At 42.8% G+C, this 25,625-nt stretch overlaps 1 long non-coding RNA gene across 1 annotated transcript in view; it reads right to left on the bottom strand.

The window, feature by feature from the left end:
* Positions 1-25,625, bottom strand: part of LOC132432435 (uncharacterized) — a 110,284-nt gene that overhangs the window by 967 nt on the left and 83,692 nt on the right. Inside the window, exon 3 of the long non-coding RNA XR_009520894.1 lies at positions 8,399-8,565. This is a non-coding gene — a long non-coding RNA (uncharacterized lncRNA). The remainder of the gene's footprint in view (positions 1-8,398; positions 8,566-25,625) is intronic.

The following is a 25,625-nucleotide window of genomic DNA, read 5'->3' as shown; positions in this document are numbered from 1 at the left end:
GACTTTTTCATCTTATCCCTCAAGACCTGGCTGTCCTTCCAGCCTTACTTATTTTTCTTTCAGTTCACATTATTGGCTGGGTTTTTATTTCTTGCCCACAGATAATTCCTGACCACCAAACCCTAGCACATGGGAGGCATTCTCAAAACCTCTGTTGACTTGACTTGGTTTTTCATTCATTCATTCATTTGTTCACTAACTCAACAAATATTTATAGAACGAGGCACTGGGCTAGAAAGTAGAGGCGAACAGGTATGCAAAAAGTTAGACACCACCCCTGCCTTGCTGGAATTCTGGCAGGGAGACAGCCATTAATAAAATAAAGACAAGAAGAGAAATAGTGAATTTAACTCTGCGTCATACACTGCCTAGTATGTGCCAGGAATGGTGTTGGGCTTAAGTCATCCTCAGTATTATGGCGACCACCATCTGCTCAGGATTGGGACCCACATACAGTTCTTTACCAAAGAGCTGGTAAATATTTTATCTGATTTGACTCTCATACTGATTCCACATGACTGGTCTTAGAAGACGCCCAGTTTTTACAGGCACCCACAAGGGTTAAGTGACTTATCCAAAGTCAATGAGGCCCGTCAGCGGCAAAACCAGAACTTAACTGCTGTCTTTTGTCTCCAAAGCCCAGTGGGTTTTTTTTTCCACTCCTACAAAATGTTGCCTCTTCTGTGAGATGGCACTGCACAGCCCCGTGGAAAATACAGGCAGAAGGAATCCAGGCAGGACTCGCTGTCCTATTTTTAGGATAAACTCTGCCAAAACAATGCAGGCTGCAAAGAGAAGAGGCATCTAGCCAGCTGTCTCTGCTGAAGCACTGGTCTATCCCCAGGGCAGGATCTCGGATAGAGGCCCAGGGTCTGCCCAAGAGGCAGGGTGGATGGCTGAAGTGTGTGAAGCCTCCTGTCTCTTCCCCAAATCTCCCGGGCAGCCAGGGTCTGGTACCCGGGGGCTTTGTATTCAGGTACCACAGTGAGTCGATAAACGCAGTCTGGCCACAGAGCTTCCAGAAGGCTCAGACCAGGCTCATCACAATTACATTAAAGGACTCGAATAAACTGGAACTCCTGGGGAACCTTGTTTTCCTCCTGACTCATCTCCCAGCACTCACAGGAAGGATAGAAATTACCTCCTCAGAGCTATAAAAACGAATGCCAGTAAAATCCCCAGAGCTTTCTCGGTGCACCGGAACCCTGTCTTCAGACAATCTTTCCTCCAAGGAAGACAAAATCATGAACTAGCTGGGGTTTTCATTTAGCTTTATAAGACCAAGGCACATTCTGTTACTGTTCCTCAAGGTGTGCTCTGTGGAACACCTGTATTCACATCAACTTTATCAGGATAAGCGTTCAGTTGACTGGACCCCCGTTCCAGACTGGATGAATCAATACCTTAGAGCATGGGACCCAGGAAGCTTCATTTTAAACAAGCACTCCTGCTAATTCTTCAGTACAGTAGAGCTTGAAAATAAATGACCGTTTTATACTGTATGTTTCCCTACCAGGGTGCCAGAATATACTGCAAATAAATCATCGGTTCTAACATTTGTCCCTCTAGGTCAGGGGTCCCCAACCCCCGAGCCGTGGACCGCTACCAGTCCGCAGCCTGTTAGGACCCGGGCCGCACAGCAGGAGGTGAGCAACGGGCAAGCGAGCGAAGCTTCATCTGCCGCTCCCCGTCCCTCCCCCTCGCTCTCCATCGTCCCCGTCGCTCCCCCTCGCTCCCCCTCGCTCCCCGTCACTCCCCATCGCTCGCATTACCACCTGAGCCATCTCCCCCCTGCCCCCGCCTGACCATGGAAAAATTGTCTTCCACAAAACTGGTCCCTAGTGCCAAAAAGGTTGGGGACTGCTCCTCTAGGTCAAGGGTTCTCAACCTCCATACTGTCAACATTTGGGCCAGGTAGTTTCTGTTTGAGGGAGGGCATTGTCCTGTGAATTAGATGATGGTTAGCACCATCCTACTAGATACCAGTAGTAACTCCACGCCAGTTGTGACAACTAAAGACGGTTCCAAATGTCAATAGAATGTCAATGACAAATGTCCCCTGGGGACAGAATCCTCTCCCTTACCCACTACTGAGAAACACTGCTCTAGGTAAGTGGTTTCCAACCCTGGCTGCACATTGGAGTCACTCAAGGATCTTTGTAAAACTTGGATTATTGGACTTTACCCCAAGAAAGTCTTATTTGTTTGATCTGGGATGGAAGCTAGGCACCTATGTTTTTAAGGTTTCCCAAATAATTCTAATGTGGCAGAGTTGAGAACCGCGGCTCTAGGTAGACACTTGGAGGCAAGGGTCCACATGTACGTTTGTGACTTCATGGAAGGTATAAACACTCAAGTCACATAGATGGGATTATTTGAGCACCTATGTATCATCAGGACCAGTCACCCAGATAGGACAACCTGAGCCACCTCTCCTGAAACTAAAAGACAACTTCAGCCAAATACATTATAAATTCCTCCCACTTCACCCCATATATAACCTAAGTCAGAGTTTAAAATAGACCTTTTCTTGATGGCTAGGAAAACAGAAAACCTCTTCTCTACTGGCTGGTAAAATATAGAGATATGACAGCTGGAAGAGCTGCAGTCATTCTGCCACCATCAGAGAAGTCAACCAAAAATGGAAAGGGCACTCAGAGGAGGGGAGCACCAAGAGAATCACAGAGAAACAAAGCTGTAACCTTGATCAAATGGTGCCTGCATTCCACCCTGTCATGTTATATTCAGTTACATGACAAGATAAATCATCTTTATTTTATTTTATTTTTTTTTTGCGGTACGCGGGCCTCTCACTGTTGTGGCCTCTCCCGTTGCGGAGCACAGGCTCCGGACGCACAGGCTCAGCGGCCATGGCTCACAGGCCCAGCCGCTCCGCGGCATGTGGGATCTTCCCGGACCGGGGCACGAACCCGCATCCCCTGCATCGGCAGGCGGACTCTCAACCACTGCGCCACCAGGGAAGCCCCATCTTTATTTTTTAAGTAAGCCAACTTGATGTGCGTTTTCTGTTACTTGCAACCAAAAGCATCCTAACTGATGTATCACTCCAAGCCAATATCCTCTTGCAACTATGGATGGTCCCCAACTTACAATGGTTTGACTTATGATTTCTCAACTTTAGGATGATGTGAAAGAAATACATACTCAATAGAAACTGTACATTAAATTTTGAATTTTGATCTTTTCCAGGCTAGCAATACGATACTGTCTTGTGATGTTGGACAGGGCAGCAAGCACAGCTCCAAGTCAGCCATGTGATCACAGAGTAAACAACCAATACACTTACAACCATTCTGTACCCTTAGAACCGTTCTATTTTTTACTTTCGGTACAGTATTCAGTAAATTACTTGAGATGCTCAACTCTTTATTATAAATTAGGCTTTATGTTAGATAATTTTGCCCAACTGTAGGGTAATGTAAGTGTTCTGAGCACTTTAAGGTAGGCTAGGCTAAGCTATAGTGTTCAGTAGGGTAGCTATATTGAATGCATTTCCAACATCCGCTATTCGTTTCATTAGCGCTGATGAAACAAAATTATTTTTAAGGCAGGAAAAGAAAAAAATTAACATAAAATTTTCTCTGTCTTTTCAGCCCCTACCCCTTCCCCTTTAGTGTGCACTGTGCATCTGCATTATACATTAACTAGATCCCCTTAGAAGACACAGGAATGCCTACTGGCAAAAAAAAAAAAAAAAAAAGCAATTTCTCCTGGGACCCACAAGGTAATTCCTTAGGAGATAACATTCCTTTCTCAATCCTGTAAGGGGTTATGATGACCAATTACTCCCCTTTGTGAACTATGTAAACTGCTAATATGTTACTTTGATGTATAACCCGTTATCTCAAAAACTTACATAACTGTGCTTTGTCCTCTAACAGGTAGAACAGTCCTCAGAGGTTTCTGAACGACTGTCTCCTAGCTTATAATCCTCAATTTGGCCTGAATCAAAATTTCCATTTCTTTCTTAGATTGACTATTTTTTAAATTTATTTTATTTATTTATTTTTGGCTGCGTTGGGCCTTCGTTGCTGTGCACGGGCTTTCTCTAGTTGCGGCAAGCGGGGGCTACTCTTCGTTGAGGTGCACGGGCTTCTCATGGTGGTGGCTTCTCTTCTTGCAGAGCATGGGCTCTAGGCGTGGCACGTGGCCACGTGGGCTCAGTAGTTGTCGCTCGGGGGCTCTAGAGCACAGGCTCAGTAGTTGTGGCGCACAGGCTTAGTTGCTCCGCGGCATGTGGGATCTTCCCAGACCAGGCTCGAACCTGTGTCCCATGCATTGGCAGGTGGACTCTTAACCACTGTGCAACCAGGGAAGTCCTAGATTGACTACTGATTAATTTTTTTTTTTTTTTTTTTGTGGTACTAGGGCCTGTCACCGTTGTGGCCTCTCCCGTTGCGGGGCACAGGCTCCGGACGTGCAGGCTCAGCGGTCATGGCTCACGGGCCCAGCCGCTTCGCGGCATGTGGGATCTTCCCGGACTGGGGCACGAACCCGTGTCCCCTGCATCGGCAGGCGGACTCTCAACCACTGCGCCACCAGGGAAGCCCCTGATTAATTTTTTTCATCAACAAGGCTTGCTACACAAAGAGTAGTCCTTGAACCAGAAGCCTCAATGTCACCTAGGAATTGTTAGCAATTCAGCATCTCAGGCTCCTCTCCAGATCTACTGAATCAGAAACTGCCTTGTAATAAGATCCCTGAGGAACTTGTATGAACATTAAAGTTTTAGAAGCCTGGGCTTAGATAACTGCTCTCTCAAGCCCTGGGCTAGATGATAAGAAGCCAAGGATAAGGAAAAAACAGACTTAGTTACTTGGCTTCGCTGACTTGATTAGATGCCCTGTTTTATACCTGCCAACACCTCAACTTCATCAGTTCATTCATTCTTTCACTCATTCAACAAACATGTATCTAGCACTACATTTAGGAGTTTAACAAAATTAGCAAAAATATTAAAAAGCGAGCAAAGAAGAAAGAAGAGGCAAACTCTGCCCTTTAAGAAGCTCCCTGTGTATTTGAGAAAACAAATATCGTAATCACACAGGTAAATGTTAAGGTGTTGATTACGTCTAAGCACTACCCTGGAGAGGTACTGTGGGGATTCCTCCCATGGGGGATATTTGATCTGATCAGGATGGTCAGGCAAGGCTGCCCTGAGGAGATAAGAAGGGTGGGTAGAGAAGGGTGGGACAGGTAAAGAGGAGAATGCTCAGGGCAGAAGGAAAGGACAATGCGTAAAGCCCTTCCAGGCAGGAAGAAGCAGGTGAACTCAACTAGTTGCCAGGAGAGAGGGAGCACGGGATGCAGAGAGCTGACCTGGGAACTGGGGAGGGTCAAAATGAGCTCAGACAGGTGACCAAGGGTCAGCCTCTTTAACACTTTAAAACCCACATTAAGGAGTTTTTCCCCCTAATCCTTAAACTAACAGAAAGCCACTGATGCATTTTGTTTTATTTTAATATTTATTTCACTTTGGTAAGAATACTTAACATGAGATCTACCCACTTAACACATTTGTACATGTACCTTATTGTTGACTCTAGGCTGACCATGTTGTACAGCACATCTCTAGAGGCTATCCACCCTCTTTAGCTGAAACTTAATGCCCATTTATTAGTAATTCCCCATTCCCCCCACTTCCAGCCCCTAGCAACCACCCTTCTACCCTCTGATGTTATAAATTTGACTATTTTAGATATCGCAAATAAGCAGAATCATGTAGTATTCGTCTTTCTGTTTCTGTTAACTGGCTTATTTCACGCACTGTAGTACCCTCAAGGTTCATCCATGTTGTTGCATATCGCAGAGTTTCCCGTTATCATAAGGTTTAATAGGATTCCGCTGTGTGTATATACCACATTTTCTTTATCCATTCATCTGTCAATGAACATTAGGTTGTTTCCACACCTTGGCTATTGCGAATACTGCTGTCTTGAACGTGGGAATGTTAATTTCTCTTTGAGACCCTGATTGCAATTTTTTGGGTTAAATACCCAGAGTTGGGATTGCAGGATCACAGAGTAGCTCTATTTTTTAATTTTTTGAGGAACCTCCACACTGTTTTCCATGGTAGGTGTATCAGTTTGCATTCCCACCAGCAGTGTGCAAGCCTTCCCATCCTCACCATATTCCTCGCCAACACTTGCTGTCTCTTTTGATAATAGCCATCCTGACAGGTGTGAGGTGATATCTCATTATGGTTTTGATTTGCATTTTCCCAATGATTAGTGACATTGAGCATCTGTTCGTATACCTGTTGGCCATTTGTATATCTTCTTTGAAAAAATGTCTCTTCAAGTCCTTAGCTCATTTAATCAGGTTTCTAGTTTTTTTGCTGTTGACTTGTAGGAGTTTCTTATATATTTTGGAGATTAATCCCCTATCAGATACGTGGTTTGCAAATACTTTCTCCCATCCCATAGGTTGCGATCACTCTGTTGATTGTTTCTTTTGCTGAGCAGGAAGTCACTGATGCATTTTAAATATAGTGCTTTCCCGCATAGCACAGTTTATCAACTGAGAATGTACACAGTCTGAGCCCTGTCCCAACATCTTTTGTCCGTGTCTTTCCCCCTCCTTTCCTTATCACCCAGCAGAGGAGACCAGCATAGCTTAGCATGTTCACACCACACTTGTTATTTGGAGCTGACAGACAGAATGGAGCCATGGGTCAGGCTGACTTGGATTAAATCCATTACTATATCTTCTTTGCTGCAAGGGCCACAGTGACAGTGGTCCTACTACAGATGACACCATCATTACAGCATGCTCAGTGCTCCACCACATACCCAGGCCCAAAGAAGGATGGACTAAATAACTGTTGGATGAATGGCCTAGCCCAGGTTCCTTCACCTCAGAAAGCCTCGGTTTCCTTGTCTGTAAAATACGATAATAATAGTACCCGCTTCCTAGTGTTGCCTTAGAGATATGACCATATAGTTACATAGCACAGCCAGACGTTCCCTCAACACACACACACAAGAGGTCCCAAAGGAAAGATAGTATGAGCTGCAGGTTTCCACCACCAGCTACCGCAATCACAGAGGGTCTATTAAATATTGTCCAAATAACTCCTGAATAATCCGGACGGTTTTGCAAGCGGATGGAGAGAAGGAAATGTTCTCATTTACTACTATCTCATAGTTTCTGATACTGTCTCAATTTCATCCTGTTAATTACTATTCTTCTAGGTGCCATATTATACATTTTTTCATAATTATGCATTTTTTAAGTTCATACTTTTGTTGTTCTCACAGCACAAAGCTACATTTTAATAAAGGCACCTTTGTACATCAAGTTCCTCTGGTTTGGAGATGTGGAGACAAGCCTTTATCACAGCCTAAACTTTGATCTCCTGGGCTGTTGAACTGATCTGTGAATGAGGAAGCTCTGAACCTTGAAAAGCCTCACGTTGGGTCATAGACTAGACACTCATCACCGATCGCTCCCTTCCCTCATCCTTCTCCTCCTACCCATGGAGCTCTGACATGTGCGAGCATGTGACCTTGGATAAATTACTTGTCCATGTCTCAGTTTCCTCAACAGTAAAGCAGGGCACAGAAGAATCATGGTAGAATGGTGAAGAGCTAGGTGAACCCCAGTTGGCCTGGGACAGTCCTGGTTTGTGTTTAATTATTCCAGTGTCAGTATAAAAGTATCCTGGCCCAGCTGATAAATTGCATAGTTATTTTATTAAAAGCATAGGCTTGGGGTTGAGCCAAGCAGGATCTGAATGACATTTTAGTCCCTTAGTGCCGTTAGCAAGTTACTTAACCTCTCTGTACCTCAGTTTATTTACCTGGAAAATGGCGATAAGGATATTGTTTCCCTTGGACTTTCCTGGTGGTGCAGTGGTTGAGAATCTGCCTGCCAATGCAGGGGACATGGGTTCGATCCCTGGTCCGGGAAGATCCCACAGGCCACGGAGCAACTAAGCCCATGTGCCACAACTACTGAGCCTGCACGCCACAACTACTGAAGCCCGAGCGCCTAGAGCCCGTGCTCCACAACAAGAGAAGCCACTGCAATGAGAAGCCCGCGCACCGCACCGAAGAGTAGCTCCTGCTCGCCGCAACTAGAGAAAGCCCGCACACAGCAATGAAGACCCAACACAGCCAAAAATAAGTAAAATAAAATAAATCAATTTATTTTAAAAAAAGAATATTATTTCCCTCAATGGTTATTATAAGAATAAATGAAAACAATATAGGAAAGAGCACCATGAACAGTAGCAATGACCACCCTCATCCTTCTCATTGGCGATTCTGTTTACTCCGGACACTTTCAGTTTCAAGTGTGAGAAATACACCTCCAAGTAACATAAGCAGAAAAGAAAACTTAAACATAAAACTGCAATGTCCAGGGGATTTTCTACCTTCAGGTACTTCAGGGTTCAGGGGCTTCAGTGATGTCACCAGGAATCTATGATCTTCTTCCATCTTTCAGTTCTCTTTTCCTCTATGTTGGCGGCATCCACCAAAAGGCTCTCTACATGGTGGCAAAGGCAGCCGCTGAGCGCTCCAAATTTAGGCTTCAGAGTTCCTGATTTCAGAAGGAGAAAGATCCTTATTTCTCAGCATCCATACCAGTCCTTGGGAAAGGTCTCTGAGTGGCTCCAGCGGGGTCCTGTATCCACTTATCCCCATATAGAAGGAGATGGAGCAGGCTGATCGGCCAGGCTGGGTCACATGCCCCCGCATGGCAAAGGAAATGAACACTCGTGATTAATGGCTCCATCAAGTAGAGGTGGGCAGAAAAAGTTGCCCAGAAGGAATGAAGGATAGACAAAAAAATAACAGATGTCTTTCACATATAGCCTTAAGAAATGATTATTAAACTACACTCAGTTCTCAGTGTTCCTATGTTCAGAGACTGGTCTCTGATACAGACACACAGAATTTAGTTCAATTCATGAAGAGCCAAAAAGAAGAAAATAATGGATAATAAAAGAAAAAAAATTTTCAAAATGGAAGGAAGATACAAGAGACATAGCCCATAGCAGATGATGTATCTTTATAATGTGGTTGCCTGTACTGCTGTCTCTCCATTTTGCTCGGGCACATCCATTATCCTCAGGTCTCTGCCCAGCTCTGTGTTCTTGAGGCCCGCCTCTTAGGAGGGCCTCAGCCAGGTACCAGTGGGATTGGATTGGGGGAAGAAATAGGGGCTGGCATAATTGTTTCCCCCAACTCAGTCTCTGCCTTGCCAAGATCCTGCCAGACTCAAGCTTTCTCCAGACTCTGTAATCACGTCCCTTCTCCTTGGCCTTTTGTAAAGGTTGTAACAGCTTCCCATGTTGCATCCTTGGGTGCTTCATCATGAACTATTGACTTAACCCTGCCCACTCCTCTCTACAAAGTGATTAAACTCAGTTCAACTCTCTTTGCTGAAACTCTTGAGTATGCCTTCTGTTTATAGCCAAGACCCTGACCCCTAGTTCGCCTATATTAGTTTTCTCTTTTCCCCCCATATTAAACAAATAATACATATCATTGTTAAAAAATGTGAAAATACAAAAAAGAAAAGAAAAAAATCATACCTTACCTTACCCCTAGATGTGATGATTACATAAATTTTGGGATATACCCTTCCAAAATTTATTTTTTGCATGTAAATACATATATACACATTTTTTTTACAAAAGTGGAATGATTATTCAGTTTTTAAATAGAAAGTTCTCAAAAGTGAAAAGTGTGTAAGAATAGTCTACCTTTCCTATTAAAACAGATCATAGGAAGCTAATGTTCTCAGATTAAATTTCAATCACACAAAACTTAACTTCATATTTGTAGAACATTATTATTACGATTATCATAACTTCACTTTTTTTTCCAGAACAATTACAAAATGATTATTTTCAGAGTTCTCACTTATAAAGTGACTTGACTTTCAAATTTTACTCAGGCTGGGAAAAATAAATGTGAGGAATATGTTTTAACTTAGCTGGTTTTCCGTGAATTTCTTCTCCGATCATAGAGGAGAAGGAAAAAAAGAGAACTGAAATGAGATGGCACATTTTCTAGTTTTGATTTCCATCTGGAGGGGTTATATTTAGCTCAAAATGAGGATATAACATTCTCCCTAGGTACCTCACTTTCAAAGAATAAAAAAAAAATGCCAAATGATGATGAGTATTTTAAAAAACACAAGTTATGTCTCGCACAATCTGAATGGAATGCTGATTCAGCAATGCCTGTCAAACAAGGCAGAAGGATTTGGGACTTTGTATCTTGCCAAGAACTGTTTTATAACTGGATGCCCAGGCATGGCTGAAACTATTCGAAAAGTTCTCACCAGTTGGTACTTTAACAAAAGTAATAAATATGAAGTCCACTTTGGAACCTGATGTGGTCAGCAATGAACTGAACTATTTGTCTCCCCACCCCCAACCAAACTCATATGTTGAAATCCTAATCCTCAATGTGATGGTATTAGTTGGGGGAGGGAGAGCTTTGGGAAGGTAATTAGTTCCTGAAGTTGGAGCCCTCATGAATGGGATTAGTGCCCTTATAAAAGCGACCTGAGACAGCTCTCGCACCCTCTTTCCACCATGTGAGGATACAATAAGTCCAGTTTGCAACCCGTAAGAGGGTTTTCACCAAAACCCAATTATGCTGGCACCCTGATCCCTCACTCCCAGACTCCCAGCCTCCAGAACTATGAGAAATAAATGTTTGTTGTTTACGCCACCCAGTCTATGGTAGTTTGTTATAGCAGCTTCAAATGACCAAGACAGTGTCCTTTAAAATGAATATGGCCACATTTATCGGTCCAAGTTATTCAGAGTGATCTAAAATAACAAAGTGTTTATCTACCAAAAAGAACTGGGCAACATTTACTCATGCAAAACTTGTGAAGCATTTATACTCCCACTCAATCATTTCTGTGATCTGATATCTTCATTTTCTCCTCTTAGATGATATTCACTGCTCTTCTCTCAGCTTTTCTAATACTTCTTAGGGAAGACATGGCAAATATAGATTTTTTTTCCCCCAGTCGCCAGCCCCTTTAACTCAGTTTTTTAAACCATTGATTTTACAGTAATTCCTAAAAGATTCCTTCTGTACTGCATCACCTCTCTGACTCACCCACCCCTGCCCTCATGGCTCCAGAAAATTCTTGGCTTGGGCGTAAACCCTGCTTCTTGGGCTGGGGCTTCCCCAGTTGCAGAAGGAACGGCAAGGTCAACCAAACGTCTCTTTCACCCATATAGTCCTTGTAAATGTTGTCTGGAGTCATGTTCTCTACATTTTTTCCAGTTCTCGGAACTTTATGAGTATTGAGCTTTTGAAAGCATGCTGAGAGAAGCGAAGAGATACAGAAGCCCTCAGCAGTGACGTCAATGCAGTGTCTACTTCCATTTAACTGTGTCTGGTAGTGTGTACGAGAGTCTGCACAAAAATCACTCTGTGCTCTTGGCCTCAGTTGAGCCGCCTTTACTTCCAGGACTCTGCTCTTAGAAACCCACATTCAAAAAATAAAAAAGAAACCCACATTCTTAGTCCATCTCAGAAAACAGTCTTCGGCCCTGGTTGGCATTATGTATGCTTCTTATCATCTATTTGCATCAAATTGTCTTCCACACACACCACATCCTGCCACCCCTCAGCTCAGCACGCCTGCAGATCCTACGCGTTCTCTGTGAAGCAGAACACACTTTACACATTTAGCAAAATCTGGGGCCTCCCGGGAAGGACCTGGGGAACACCAAGTGTACCGTTTCCTGCTCATGGAGAACCATGGGTCCAGAGCCTCAAGTTACCTGGACAGCTTCAGTGGCTTCATTCCAAAGAACAGGCCCCACTTTTTACTAAGATTGTAAGAGCTTGGGGGCCTTCTTCAAGGAGCCTACTGGTAGAAATCATACTCCAACACAGGCTGACATCACCAGGCTCCAGCCACAGTGGCCTCCTTTTGTTGTTTTGGTTCCTTAACTACACCAAGAGCATTCACGCCTTGGGGGCTTTGTTCAGTCTGTTCCCTCTGCCTGGATACTCTGCCCCTAGATCTTGATAAGCTGCTGCTTTTTCATCATCCAGGTCTCAGCTTGAACATGACCTTCTCAGAGAGGACTTTTCCCACCACCTATCCAAAATAGCTCATGCATTCCCGGTTGTTCTCCATCATGTGACCCCATTTTGTGTACTTGTGGGTGCTCAACAGCTGAAATTACCATATTTATGGGTTTTTTGTCAGGGCTGGCTTCAGAGTGAGTGATATGTGAAGTCTCTTGGAATCCCGTGCTTAGAAGTGTCCTCCATGTGGTTTAATGCTCTGCTGTTGCCATCTTGAAATTCTTAATAATTTTTTTCCAAGGAGATCTTCATTTTCATTTTATAGCACAAGTTATGCACCTCTCTGGCTTACTGTTTATTATCTCTTTGCTAGTAGGGTACAAGCCCCAGGAGAGCAGGGACTTTATCTTTTAGGTGCAATATTGTGTTGTCAGCACTTAGAACACTACAGGGAATAGTGTAGCTGCTCAATAAACAGTTGTTAAGTTAAACAGAGGATTATTATGTGACCCAGCAATTTCACTACTAGGTATATACCCAAAAGAACTGAAAACAGATGTTCAAGCAAATACTTGTATAAAACTGTTACAGTGGCACTATTCACAGTAACTAAAAGGTGGAAACAACCCACATGTCCATCAGCTGTTGAATGGATAAACAAAATATGCTATTATCCATACAACAGAATATTATTCAGCCAGGAAAAAGAATGAAGTACTGATACATGCTATGACACGGATGAATGTTTTCCTTGGCAAAACATGTTAAGTTAAAGAAATCAGATACAAAAGGTCACATATTTACAATTCCGTCTTGTGAAATATCCAGAAACAGTAAATCTGTAGGGATAGGAAGCAGATTGGTGGCTGCCAGAGCTAGAGAGGGCAGGGGAGGGAGGGGAGATGGAGAGTAAATGTTTAATGAGTATGGGATTTTACATATTTTGGTGTAATAACAATGGGTGGAACTGGACAGAGATGGTGGTTGCACAACATTATGAATGTACTAAATGCTACAGAACTGTTCGCTTTAAAATGGTTGATTTTGTTTTAAAATGATTAACTTTATATTATATGAATTTTACCTCAATTTTTTTTTTTTTTTTTTTCCGGTACGCGGGCCTCTCACTGCCGTGGCCTCTCCCGTTGCGGAGCACAGGCTCCGGACACGCAGGCTCAGCAGCCACAGCCCACGGGCCCGGCCGCTCCGCAGCACGCGGGATCTTCCCGGACCGGGGCGCGAACCCACCCCCCGCATCGGCAGGCGGACTCTCAACCACTGCGCCACCATGGAAGCCCTACCTCAATCTTTAAAAAAGAAAACTGAAAAAAATATTTGTTGAATGAATACATATTTATAGAACTTGTGTCGGAACTCTTTCCACAACTAAGTACAGAGTATTCTTAATTCAGCCTAGGGCTTCAACAATTTCAGTCCAAAGCTTTTGAGTCTGCATGAAGATAAGGACACGTTCACACCACTATCTGGAAAAGCACTTCAAACATTTGCTTCCATCAAGATGACATCAGACATTGTTATCATCATGATGCCAACACTTTATTACTTTTTTTGGTGGTTATTTTTGATGGTTGGTCTTATTTTTATTTTTAAAAATTTTTGTAAAAGAATTTTTAAAGATAATTGTAAATGCATATGCCATTGTAAAAAAAAATATGCAGAGAGGTCCTGTGTTCTTCCCCAGTTTCCCCCAATGGTAACATCGTGCAAAATTACAGAGTAATATCACAACCAGGAAACTGACATTTATACAATCCATCTACCTCATTCAGATTCAGTGGTTTTATACGTACTCATTTGTGTGTGTGTGTCCTGTTTCTATACTGAAGTGTAACAATAGTTCCTTTTAGTATTATTATAGTCTTTGGATGGGTAAGACATTCCAGAGAGATTGTGGCACCACCAGAATAACCACAAGTAAATGGTCCCAAGTACAAGTTAAAAGAAAGAAATATTTCTAAAGTAGTAACAGGGGCTTAGCAGTCTGGAACCTGTTAGTTCAGCGATGCCTTATTTACATTCACTTGACCCTTTCAGCACCAGGATTCTCAGAAGGGCTGCTGCACATTTTGGTTAATTCAACAGACCGAGGGATGAGGTATCGTAAGATGTTCTTTCATTTGAGAAAATGGGAAACTTAAAAGCTGGCAAACACTGAGTGGTAGCATAGAAAAGATGAAATAAGGAGGATTGTTTTTACTTAGGAGGATGTTCCATTCTACATTTCATTGGTTAAAGGACTAGACATCTCTTCTGCCTAGTCGACATCCCTCCCACCATCACCTGCTAATAGCATGTAGATTTTCCCCTGAGGGGCCACTCACCTCCTCTCCTAGTCTAGTTGTTTTGGTGGTGCTACACACAAACCACATTTTCTCCTCCCCACCGCCCCCAAGGCTCGGTAGAAGGACTCCATCAAAACATTCTACTCTTCTGGACACAATGATTGGTTCAGAAAATGCACGTATCCAAAACTGGTCAAAGAGATGTAATCCATGATCTTTTCCTTGGGTTTGGAAAGAATCTCTTTGCATTGGGTTTGAAGGTGTTAATACACAGGCATGGAGCATCAGTGGACACCAGCAGTGGCATCATGCTGGAAATGAAGCCAACATGGACGGGAGCAGAATTGAGAGCCCTACCTGAGTGTCTAGAACCAGCAATACCTGAAGGTCTGAACTTCTTAGTTACATGAATTAATAAGATAATAAATTACCTTCTTGTGTGTACTTAAATTTTTTTGAGTCTTTTTTGTTTTCTTTCTTTTTTGGTCACTTGCAACTCAGTGAGAAGGATCAAAGCAAATAACACTTGTTAGGCTAAGCTTGGGGCCATAAATCCTTAAGCTAATTTACTATTTGTACTCTCATCATTCAACAATTCCCTTATCTTCTCATCTGTCTGCATTAGTGCCTGCAATAATTTGCCTGACCCAGGCTTTGGTTCTCCGTGTAAAAAGAAGTAGCTCAAGTAGAGTGAATGAATGGCGCTGAGAGAACAATAGTGCTTCTGCCCCTACAAATGTCATCTTTTAAATAGGTTATGCATGTGTAATGCTGCAGCTGACCATCTGCACTGATTATTTAAGTTCTGTAATGAAGTGGTCGGGGGCCCTCATTGTTTATTTACGTGATGCAGTCAGCCACTCTCTAAAGCCTAATTCAATCTTCAGTTACTGTTTTGTAGGTTAGGAGCTCTAATGACTGCAAAAGAAATGTTTGCTGCTTCAGATGGTGCTATTAAAAGAGAATTGTTCCCAAAGAAATTCTTATCTCCTGATGGGGGGAGCTAAATCACTATAAATTATGGAAAAAGGAATTGCAATGTGTCTTGCTTTCTCTTTATGGGAGGCACTGTTTTATCACAACTGTCAAGGAGAGCGCGCACCTATTTTGAAAAGCTTTTTACAGCTTCGAATTAAGCCCAAATGGAGAAATAAGAGGCTGCACAATTAGAGCAGCTGACTGTAGTTCTGCTTTGCCAGGCAAAGGCAGAGTTTCACCATTACTTTCTTATTCACAAATGGCACCAGCGAGGGGGCAGGCCGGGTCAAGGCTGTGGAAAAGCCGAGAAAAGCAAGAGCAAAATACAGTTAAGAGAAACAACCGAAGAGATCACCAGAGACCTGGCAGGAGAATAATAAGAATCTTGAAAAGAAAAGGGGAGACCTTTAGAATTTCATTACACTGGGGAGGAGGGGAGAGGGGGTGTGTGGATTCTCATTTGTTTCAACCGAATAAGCACAATCAATCAATCCATCAATGTTGATGTAAACTTTGATCTTATAAAAATTGCATAAAGGGTGGCTGTTTCTCATCTGTCCATCACAGGGGATTTCAAAGGACTCCGCGCCTCTGTAGTCACTGCTCACATTGATCACACAGTGAATGTGTTCGGTGAGACCAGCAGAGGGAGCGCAAGATTAATGGGTGGTTCCAAGAGTCACCAAGGCAACCATCTGCCTCATTCTGGACCTCCCAATCCAGTTTGCGCAGGTGAAGCTCTGTCTCCCATGCCTCCTTTCCTAGCTCCCTCCATCCCTCCATCTCCTTCTCTTTCCCTGCCCCCCAAACAGCCCTGCCCTGCCACCCAAACTGTCTGACTGGTCATCTGGGAACATTCTACCCAAGAGTCCACAGGTTGACATTCTGTCGGCAGATCTCACGATGGATGAGAAAGGAAGGCCCCACTGTGAGGCAAACATTAAAAATCGTGCTGAACGAAAGAATTCTCAACGCCAAGTAGAAGGCTTAGGATCTGATGTTAAGAGAATATAACAGGTGCAAAACTATGTATATACTAGTAAAACAGGAGGGAAGGGGGCAGGGAACAACCTTTGAAAGAATGACATAGCCCGAGGACATGACATAAATGGATTAGAACCAAATGGGTCCAAGATGGTGGACAAGTCGACTTCCACTAGACCTTGAGCCTCAGTATACACTCATTGTAACACATCAGCAAGCTAAATGACACACCCGCAGGCACCGTGACAGTTCTAAGGACCGCAAGGATCAAAGAGTGGGCGGTGGCCCAATTCCTGGAAATCCCCGCCCCTTCCTGAAATAGCTGGAATACTCCTCCCACTCATTAGCCTATGAAATTACCCACTCCTATAAATAATGGCAACCCCATACCCTGGTGCCTTTCTCACCTTCTGAGATCGCCCACACTCTGTCTGTGGAGTGTGTTTCTCTCTAAATAAATCCACTTCTTACCTATCACTTTGTCTCTCGTTGAATTGTTTCTGCCATGAGACATCAAGAACCTGAGCTTCATTAAGTCCTGAAATCAGGTGTGTGATCTCAGTTGGAGGACTGTGGGTTCTGTCTGGGTTTGAGTCCCAGCCGCATGGGTTCAAGTCCCAATCTGAGGTGCACGGTTTCAGTAGTACCTCAAGTATCTAAAGTTTTTTCTTTTTTAAAAATTATAGATACAAATGGAAGTTTGACAAATTAAGAGTGGTTGGGGCTTCCCTGGTGGAGCAGTGGTTAAGACTCCACCTGCCGATTCAGGGGACACGGGTTCGTGCCCCGGTCCGGGAAGATCCCACATGCCTCGGAGCGGCTGGGCCCGTGAGCCATGGCCGCTGAGCCTGCGCGTCCGGAGCCTCCGCTCCGCAACCGGAGAGGCCGCAACAATGAGAGGCCCGCGTACCCCAAAAAAAAAAACAAAAAAACAAAAAAACAATAGTTAAGGAACTGAATGGACATGGATTCAAATCCAGCTGAGCAATTTATTACCTGTACATAATACCGTGAGTTTCTGTGAGCCTCACTGTCTTTATTTATAAGCCTAGGGAGAGGGATAAGGGGCTTTCTATGACGCAACGGACATTTGTACATCTTAGGTTAATTTTCCCCAAAAGGTAAAAGCATGATTCTCATACAGATATGAAAGGAATACCTCGTAAATATTTTATTTACCTTATTATCAGTGAAATGTGACAACCCATTCAAAGGAGAAGTCAAAGAGAGGAGACATGTATAGATGGGAATGCTAAAATAAATTTACAAATGGACACAAAGCTGTCTTCTTCCACACACCGGGAGAGGAAAATCAGTTGACTATCCACAGGACAGAATTTCTTTGCTTGTCTGTGGACAAGAATTCTTTCCATTACTACAGTTTTCTCATCAACTTCTAAATTGTTCTGGTCAATTAAAACAGTTTTCAAGTGGACTTTTATCTCAACAGACTTGTAAAATAGCTTAGTCACAGACAAAAATATATATTCCTATAGGGGTGTATGATCCCCAGAGACGCCAGTATTCTTCTAAAAGACTATCCAATCATCCCTTTTTTTAATTCCAAAGTCTTAAATTTTTCCTTACACTTTTGTCAAGACCTGATCTGCAGAAGTTCACATCACTTTTGAAAATAGCAGATTTATGATACAAAATAGATGAAGTCGGGGGGAAAAATATTGTTCACCTTTAAAATATCACCAGTGTTAATGATTCTGTAGTAATCATCTAACTGATGGGAAAGATGGAACAGGAAAGGCTCCTTCCAAGTCTAAAATTTTAGGGCCCTATCATCTAGTAGTTTACAATGTTTACTTGTATTTTACAAAAGCTAAGTTTCGAAAAGGTTGGGAGTAAATTGAAAATCAACCTGATGCAGCCACTGTGGAAAAGAGGGAGGTTTCTCCTAAAACTAAAAATAGAACTACCATATGACCCAACAGTTCCACTCCTGGAATATACCCCAAAAAAACAAAAGCACTAATTTGAAAAGTTACATGCACCCCCAATGTTCATAGAAGCATTATTTACAATTGCCACGATATAGAAGCAACTTAAGTGTTCAACAACAAATGAATGGATAAGGAAGATGTGGTATATGAATACAATGGACTATTACTCAGACATAAAAAAACCCCAAAATTTTGCCATTTGCAACAACATGGATGGATTTGGACGGCATTATGCTAAGTAATATAAGTCAGACAGAGAAAGACAAATACTGTATGATATCACTTATATGTGGAATCTAAAAAAATACAACAAACTAGTGAATATAACAAAAAAGAAACAGACTCACATATGTAGAGAACAAACTAGTGGTTACCAGTGGGGAGAGGGAGGGAGGGGAAATTTAGGGCCAAGGGGAGTGGGAGGTACAAACTATTGGATCCAAGGCTACAAGGATGTATTGTACAACATGGGCAATATAGCCAATGTTTTGTAATAACTATAAATGGAGTGGAACCTTTAAAAATTATATTTTTAAAAAAGATGATAGGGCTTCCCTGGTGGCGCAGTGGTTGAGAGTCCGGCTGCCGATGCAGGGGACACGGGTTCGTGCCCCGGTCCGGGAAGATCCCACATGCCGGGGAGCGGCTAGGCCCGTGAGCCATGGCCGCTGAGCCTGCGCGTCCGGAGCCTGTGCTCTGCAACGGGAGAGGCCACAACAGTGAGAGGCCCGCATACCGCAAAAAAAAAAAAAAAAAAAGATGATAAACACTTAAGTGTAGTATGTCATCAAATTCACCTTAAAAAAAGAAAGAAAAGCAACCCGAAATAAAAATAATTGCTGAAATTAAAATGTAAGTCAAGAAAAACAATAAGAGTTAACCAATTCCCCGGTGGCACAGTGGTTAAGAATCCGCCTGCCAATACAGGGGACACGGATTTGAGCCCTGGTCCGGGCAGATGCCACAGGCCACGGAGCAACTAAGCCAGTGCACCACAACTACGGAGCCCGAGTGCCACAACTACTGAAGCCGGCGCGCCTAGAGCCCATGCTCCACAACAAGAGAAGCCACCGCAACGAGAAGCCCACGCACCGCAACGAAGAGTAACCCCCGCTGGCTGCAACTAGAGAAAGCCCTCACGCAGCAACGAAGACCCAATGCAGCCAAAAATAAATAAATAAATAATTTTTTTAAAATAAATAAATAATAAGAGTTAATACTAGAAAACCAAAATAAAAACAACTTTCAGTAAAATTTGAATTATGTAATCCCAGGCTTTTCCTTATTTAAGAAATACTGACAAAGAATGACACTATCAAAGATGAAGGATGACAAAAGCTCTAACTCAGTGTCCTGGTCATTACAGAAATTTATGGTAAAACAATTTCCAAGACTTTCTTCAAAGTGACCTACATAATGATTTTTAACTCATTCCTTTGCAACTTCTTAAGCACTGTTTCAATAACAAAGAGTATCATTTTATACAGGAAAAAAGGTAACTCAAGCTGCATTGTCTAAGCAATTAAGGTGGCTTGTGAGCAGTTGGAAGCTGATTTCTTAATTTCGTTAATTTCTTAATTTTACTGTGAACTCAGATTTCCCAGGAAGCTCTGTAAGTCTTACTGTTTCGCCACTGCCCCCAAATGGGCTGATTCCTATGGTCAGTGCAGCGGCAGTTCCCAGCGACGGATCAACAATTCAGTAATTCTCTCTTAGACATTTAAACCACCCAAGTCCTCAAATAAATTTAGTGAACAAAGCAAAGGAGTCCAAGTGACATTTCCTTCTATTCACAAAAACTTCAACTTTTATGTTCAGTAATTAATGGCACTGTTTAACCAGGAATGACATTACAAAACGGGAGCAGTTGTTATTTACCATCGCCGTGTAATAAAGTGTCAAAGGTTATCACAACAGGATATCTGTGTTTAAATGGAAAGAGATAAAGAGACAAAGTCAAGCTAGTTTTCCCTGCTTTGTTTTCCAACTGGAGGGAAGTCTGCTAAAATAGACTTCTAAATACCTACAGCTGCCGTCTCAGCACCAATGGCAATTCTGATGTCCTTGCCCTTCTCTCCTTCCCATTGGGGGTGATAAAAGCGAATATTAGAATATAGCAATTCTGACTGAGTGCCTGCAATGTGCACTATGTTGCTGGCATCCTCTCATGATCTGTATGGAATATGCATTTTCATTCCCATCTTATAGAAGGAGGGTAGGTTGGTTCTAGAAACAGTATGGAAACAGTGACAGTGAGCCTGTGCCGATGGTGGTTTGGGAGCGTGGACATCATCATGCCTTCACTTTGACCACCTTCTCTCTCATGCTTTCTCACAGATTCCTCTACCATCTTCTCATCAGGATTCTAACAACTGTCATTTCAACCCTTCATCTTTATTTTTATTGAAAAAGGCACAGCTTTGGAGGACCACTCATCCCTCTCCCTGGGCTTACTGAGGAAAGACTTTGAAGCTTAGAGGTTTACATTGCGTATGCAATCAATGGTCAGTTGGATTTGAACCCACATCTATTCAGCTCCTAAGCCGATGTTCTTCCTCCCTCATGCCCTCCCTCCTAGCTTACTTTGTATTCCTTTAAAAATTGCTTTAATTTTTAAAGGTGGTCCAGTGGTTAGGATTCTGTGCTTCCACTGCAGGGGGCACAGGTTCGATAGCTGGTCAGGGAACTAAGATCCCGTAAGCCACGGTGTGGCCAGAAAAAAGAAAAAAAAATTGCTTTTACCTGTTCCTAGTAAACGTAATTCAAACTACGCAGGAAAAAGCAAAACAAGGAAGTAAAAATTACTCAAACTCCCACCCTACAATGGTTAATACATAAATATTTTGTTTTCTGTGCATCTTACAAAATTGGAATCATCCAGTAATTACATTATTCTATATCCTCCATATTTTTATTCAACATGATACTAACACCATATTAATATTTTAAGAATGTGGTTGCTGATAATTGCAAATAATTCCTTTGTATTAATGGACCAGTTTATTAAAACCATTCAACAAACATTTAAACATCATTTTGATTATCAAAATCTTTCATCTAAGATCTTTATCCTGTAAGTAGAATTATTACATGCACGAGCTATGGACTTCAGAAATTAAGAGCATAGGGTTTTGTTGTCAGCAGTTTCAAATACAACTGATTAAGCAGCAGGGACTCCCTCTAAAGCGAAGATCATTACCAAAAAAGTTATAGGTGCTAAAAACACGAACAGGTCTGAATCCATTATAACTCAGATTTCTCGCAATTAAAAAGAAAAACTTTTCACTTAGGCAGCATTTACACAGTACCAAAACATCCAAATAAAGAATGAAAAAATCATCTGGATGTGGCAGTTTTGCAGAAGTACTAAATTATCTGGGCAATCATGGTAATATCGGGGGTAAAAAAGTGCAACACACAGCACAACACTGCAACCTAAAAGTGAAATGTGATGGAAAGCATTTTAAACATTTCTATATGAAGCATAAAAAGTCACTGGTGAAGGTAAGGGAAGGTAGTTTGTTACGTCCATGTTACAGCCCCACTGTTCACTGACATTTTCCCACCCTTCTCCTGTTTTGTTTTGTTAATATTTATTTAGGCTATGCTGGGTTTTACTTGTGGCACGAGGGATCTTCATTGTGGCATGTGGGATCTTTAGTTGCAGCATGCAGACTTCTTAGCTGTGACATGCATGCAGAATCTAGTTCCCGGACCAGGGATCAAACCAGGGCCCCCTGCATTGGGAGCACGGAGTCTTATCCACTGGACCAGCAGGGAAGTCCCCCCTTCTCCTGTTGATTCTCTTGAAAGCAGACTTGAATGCACCTGGATTTGGGTCTAGGCAGGATTTTTAGGAGCCATAGTGGTCAACTTGCACAAAGTTGCAATTATAGCATAAAAGGATTGAGAAGAAAGAACTGGCAGCAAGAGCCCATACATCAGCAGTCTCAAGAAAAAATAAGTCCAATAGCATCTGAATCCGTTGTTGTGGCCAGCAAACCTTCAGATGTAAAAATCACATTTCTACTGTCTTACAACACCTGGGCACTTGAGAACATTTCTAAGGCTAGGTGTGAATTAGAACATAACACAAATAGAGTTTCACCCAACATCACAGCCTCTTGACACTAAAACACGGAGCTCTCAAAGTGCATCTTCTTTAATATTACCTACATCCACCAGACTAGCTTACGGGTTCAACAGAATTTCTCTAAAATGACTCTGTCTCTTTTTTTTTTTTTTTTTTTTTTTTTTTGCGGTACGCGGGCCTCTCTCTGCTGTGGCCCCTCCCGTTGCGGAGCACAGGCTCCGGACGCGCAGGCTCAGCGGCCATAGCTCACGGGCCCAGCCGCTCCGCGGCATGTGGGATCTTCCCAGACCCGGGCACGATCCCATGTCCCCTGCATCGGCAGGCGGACTCTCAACCACTGCGCCACCAGGGAAGCCCGACTCTGTCTCTTTTAAATTGCCCACATCTGGCTTGTTTTCTGGAAATTTTTTTTTTCTGGCATTAACCTTTACCAGGCTTAAAACAAACAAACAAAACGAAACAAAAAACACAACGCCCTTTGACCCCTCCACCTCATAATCATTTACCATTATTGCCAGGAACAACATCATTTTTGCTCTCTGTCTGGCAGAAGAGAGGAGAGAATTTTAAAAAGCATCAAAAAGGAGAAAAGGACTCATCACAGCTTTGAGAGAATGTTTAGGAAAAATAAGGTTGATTTATCCCACATCTTGAAAGCTGGATTTTATAGAACTAGGCAGACATGGTTATACTGCTTTCTTGTCCCGGATTAAAATATAACCAACAAAGGATCAGTAAAATTGCAGTTGATCTTGGCAAGGTTGCCTCTGTTTCCTCATTCAGAATTCAGCTGCAATGTCACCTCTTCTGAGAGCTGCTTCCCTGACTTCCAGGTACAATGTAGCATCTGAGTCTCTCTAATGCCTCCCCTTATTTTACTACTTTAGCACAGCACTTGTGCCTATTTGGCTTTTTTTTTCGCAAGGGGGTATGTATGTATTAGTGGATGTGTGTTTGCTTTCTGGTTTTCTGTTTGCCTACACGACAGTGACAGTTTCAAGGGAGTATGGTTCTTGCAAGTCTCAGGGAAGCAGGCATTGCTAGCCGCTTACTCAAGGATGCATTTAATTGTACTCTTCTTCCCAACTCTGTTTACAGAATTACCAAAGAAATCAAATTAACCAAAAAATGCAGCGTTTCTTAGCTCCCCTGCTGCTAGGTGGCCAAGTGATGGGTAAGACGAGGTAAGCGGGGATTGTCCAGTGGAACTTTTCAGGAAGGGATTGATCATAGGCTGAGGAATCCTTTGGAACACACATTTTCCTTTGGCCATTCTCTCCTTCCTGTCTGGAATGCAGATGCTGCCAGAATTGGAGCAGCAAACTTGGGACCACATGGAGAAGGTAGAAGCAGACAGGGTCCCTGATGGCCCCTTGGAGCCACTGTATGAGTCCTGGACTGCCTATGTCTAGACTTCTAATTATATGAGAAAAATGAAACCCCAACTTGATTTAAACCATTGCTTTTGACGTTTCTGCCACTTCCTGCCAAAAGTCATTCCTAACTGATGTAGGGCAGTATTCCTAGAATTTAAACAGTGCCCGGCACGTGATAGATGGTCAACATTTTTGAGAGACCACGAGGGCCATTGAAGGCCATTCATAACCAGGTCCTAATAGGTATATGTTGGTGTTCGTAGATGTCGATTAGTCATATTTTTCATCTCTTGGGGATTATAAGTCAATCGACAAATAGACACAGGAGACAAATAGAGACTTTTTAAAATGACCTTTCAAAAAAAAGAAGAAGGGCCTGGGACCTACTAGGACATAAGTAAATTGTTATTGAATAAATGCATAAAAAGTTATGAAGACTTCTACTTTTTATCTGAGAGCATATAGCTTAAATTGCAGATGCAAAGAAAATCCATATTTTCTTATTGCAAAAAAATAAAATGACCTTTCCTTCATTCATTTAATATTTATTGAACTCTACTATGTACCAGCTACCATGCTAAGTATTAGCAATAAAGCTACAAACATAATAGAGAAAAGTCCTGCCCTTGTTGTGCCTCCGCTGAGTGGGTGAAGAAAGACAATGAACACGATACATGTGTGTGTTAAAATTTGGGTGGCAATTTAAAGAAGGTGATCAGGAAAGGCGTCGCTGAGGAGTCATTTGAACATAGACCTGAAAGGCTAAAAATGCAAACATCAGAGGCAATAGTGTTCTAGGCAGAGGGGACAGCAAATTCATGGCCCTGTAGTGGACACTTCCAGGGTCTCACCCATACACCTCAGGCTTTATTACTTGAGGGCCAGCCTGACAACAAATTACCAACATTTGCATCCTTTTTGCCTGTAGGCTTTCTCTGGGCACTGGAGACGGCTATGCCCAGAGACAGACAGACAGAAAGACACACAGGCACACACACACACACATACACACAGAGACAGTGCTGGCTGGCAGTGGTGAGATCAACGCCTGCCAAAGACAGGAGAGAGTCGGGGTATTAACCCCCCAGGCCCCTTGCCTCTCGGGAGGGCTAACCCTGAGGTGTCTGTGCTACACTGGCTCCCAGACTTTGCCAGTGGAACTGAGATCAGTCACCCACAGTGGTAGGTGGCTTAGTAACACACTGTATTAGGAGCATTCCCTTTCCTATCTCCCTTCCCAATGTCCTACAGGTATTTCCTTCACTTTCCCAAATAAATAATTTATACTCAAATCCTTGTCTCTGAGTCTGCTCCTGGGGGGGACACAACCAGAAAGGCCCCAAGTGTGGGCAGGTAAGGAGGCCTGTATTGCTGTAGGGAGGGAGGGGAATGACAAGGGAAGAAGTCAGAGAACAAGGTAAGGTCATGTGGCACAAGGCTTGGAGGATGCTCAGATATTATACCAAGTGAGATGGGAAGCCATTGGAGGGTTTGAGGTAGAGGGGTGATGTGTTCTTTTATTTTTTTTTTAATTTTTATTTTATTTTACTGGCCACGCTGTGCAGCTTGAGGGATCAATTCCCTGACCAGGGATTGAACCCACACCCTTGGCAGTGAAAGTGCGTAACCTTAACCACTGGACCGCCAGGGAATTCCTGAGGTGATGTGCTCTGACTTATGTTTTAAATGCTCGCTCGAGCTGCTGTGCGGAGAACAGATTTTAGGAAGAGATCACATTGGAAGCAGGGAGACTTAGCAGGAAATTATTACAACTAATACAGGTAATAAATGATGAGAGCTTGGACCAGAGTGGGAGCTCCATGGCCATTAAAGCTGGAGGGAAGAATACTGCCTAGACACAGAGCCAAAATAATCTTCCTGTCCCTCCTCGCCTCGGATGA

Source organism: Delphinus delphis, chromosome 10, assembly GCF_949987515.2.
Source record: "Delphinus delphis chromosome 10, mDelDel1.2, whole genome shotgun sequence".
In the NCBI taxonomy this organism is placed as follows: domain Eukaryota; kingdom Metazoa; phylum Chordata; class Mammalia; order Artiodactyla; family Delphinidae; genus Delphinus; species Delphinus delphis.
The sequence above is the reverse complement of the archived record's forward strand: the minus strand, read 5'-3'. Positions and strand labels throughout refer to the sequence as shown.